Genomic DNA, 2786 nt, shown 5'->3' on the forward strand with positions numbered 1-2786 from the left:
ACAACTAAAAACTGAAACCCTAAAGTTGGATTCATGAAATCCGGCAACACCTTAATGCACTAAGCTCAGAAACCTTATATTTCTGCAACTCTGCTGTGTCTTGGAGTGTTATTTTAGAGAAGTATTTAGAAAATACTTCTTCCAATTGAGAAATATCTCCAAACTCTGAACTCTGGTATCAAAGTCTGAATTGGAAATGATCATTCACGCTTTTATCTTGTCTGGCTTAAACTATTCTAACAGCCTTTTTATGTTTGAATACAAAGGAACTTGACTGTCTTCAGTCAGTCCAGAATGCAAGAAATAAAAAAAAAAACACCACTTGTTTTAGTCTCTTTGCACTGTTGGTGTAGATTGTCAGTCATCCAGGACATGGGAAATCCTGAAGGTTTAAAATCAAAGCAAATGGACTTTTATTCTGGCTGAAGATGCTTTGCTTCCCATAATCAGCAGCTAAACCCACGTACAGATTCATCTCTCTCCTCTCCAACCTGAGAGTCATTAGGGTGTTTGTTTGCCTGGCTCACAGAGAAATGCTTTAGTCACATGAATGAAGATGTGAACTGGAATCAAAGCAAACAAAGACTCTTTCACTGATTACCAATAGCCTTTTGAATTTGTTTTAAAGTTTTTGTCCTTACTTTTAGAGCCCTGTGCTGTCTAGCTCCAGTTTCATCTCTGACCTTTTATGTCCCTTCTCAAAGTCAGAGATCTGGTCAGCTGGTGGAGCAACAAACTCCGTTCAAGACCAGAAGGGACAGATCGTTAAAGCTGTGTCCCCAGGTTGATTCCTTTAACAAACAGCTGAAGACTCATTTAGACAGGCTTTTAACTAGATATAGGCTGTATGATTTAATATTTGTTTTACATTTTGTACTAAGGTGCTACTTTATATAAATAAAGTTCACTTAATTACTGGTAGATTATAGCTAGAAAATCTTGGGCAAAATTTTGAACTGTCCCCAAAACTCCAACATCCATCAACTTTCCTTTATAAATAAGAAAGATAATTTGGTACTTTCTTTTATAATAATTTAAGATGACAAAATGCCTACATTTTGATATAGAAACTGTAGCTTGTAGGAATAAAAAGTGTTGGTTTGCTTGTTTAGGCAGCTCAAAAGTTAGTTTACAACATCTTCACAGTAAATTAAAAGGATAGTCCAGTCAACCTTGAAGTCATGTACTGTCAAATAGTTATCTATAGCTTGTACAATAATAGTACAGAAGTAAGTGTTTATTTTATTTTCACGCAAAGGGAAAAATATGGTAAAGTCTTGAAAAACTATGAGTAACACACTTGTTTTTGGCAATTTCTCCCAGGAAAACATGTCTCGACCTATTTGTGCAGTTTTTATTTGGAATAGTTTCTTAAACTTCAACTAAAAGACCATTTAAAATTGAGAAGAAGAGGAAATAACATCCTCGTTCAGTCTTAACCTTTGATTAAAACTATTTTTCATCTGATCCTATCGTGAGGTAAATAGAACTGCAGGTAAACAACACATGAAATATCACAATTTATCAATTATTTACCACCAAACAGAAGCAGTATGAAAAACAACCCATCCATGATCCAGATTCAGATGATTTTAAAGCATTTAAAAGGTTGAAGTAATCACATTCTGCCTGAACTCATCAGTCTCACACTGCAGAAAACTTAGTTCTCTGAGGCCTGTGAACATTTAGACATGCACAACTCTCTTAATGCTCCACCACTTTTTGATCGACGGTCAGCTCAATGACTACAAAGTGCCCAGATCCTGTGGCTGCAAAACAAGCCCAAACCATCAGCCCTCCACCGCCGTGCTGACAGTTGGTGTGAGTTATCTCTGCTGATAGTTTTTTTCTCTAAATGTGGAACTGTGGTCAAATGCCATGAAAGCTGCAAGTATGGACCTATTCACACACTGCATCAACATTTTGACCTTTTTTCCCAAATAATTACATACAGTATGCAATTTTGTTCATCCAAGTTTACAATTAATTACATTTAGGACCTGAGAAAAAATAAAGATTCAGTTTTTGTTTTTTTTTCCCCCCCATACATTTATTTTCTTTACCTACCATTTTGCGCAGGGACTCGAGAAGCTGGTGCCTATCTCCAGTGGTCAGATTTCTGTATTACAACCATTATCTTGACAAAAAATGTAAATGGAAAAAAAAAGGATGCAAATATTTGCAAATCTTAAACCCATATTTTATTCAAAATGGAACAATTAAATTGTACATAGTCAAATGTGCAATTTTAGCAAAAATAAGGTAATTTTGAATTTGATGGCAGCAACACATCTGTTTAAAGTTGTTCCAGGTCCATGTTTCTCTCTGTGAAGCCTCCCCTCTTCTTCTAACAACAGTCTGTGAACATCAAGGACCTGAGGAGAGCAGCTGCTGGAGGTTTTGGAGGGAACATTGCCCCATTCTTGTCTGATGGAGGATTCTAGCTGTTCAACAGTCCTGGGCATTCGCTAGATTTTTGCTTTATGACTTGACAAATGTTTTTAATTGGCGAGATGTCTGGTCTGCAGGCAGGTCAGTTCAGCTCCTGGACTCTTCTACAAAGAATCCATGCAGCTGTAATGGATGCAGTCTGTGGTTTAACATTGTCTTACTGAAATATGGAAAAAAGATCAATCAATCAAAATCAATCAATCAAATTTTATTTGTATAGCACATTTCAGCAGCAAGGCATTTCAAGGTGCTTTACATAATTAAAAAACAAAATAAAAACAGCATGTGACAATGAATAAACAGTAAGAAAAAGAAAAACATCGAAGACATCAAAA

This window comes from Kryptolebias marmoratus, linkage group LG20, assembly GCF_001649575.2.
Source record: "Kryptolebias marmoratus isolate JLee-2015 linkage group LG20, ASM164957v2, whole genome shotgun sequence".
Lineage (NCBI taxonomy): Eukaryota > Metazoa > Chordata > Actinopteri > Cyprinodontiformes > Rivulidae > Kryptolebias > Kryptolebias marmoratus.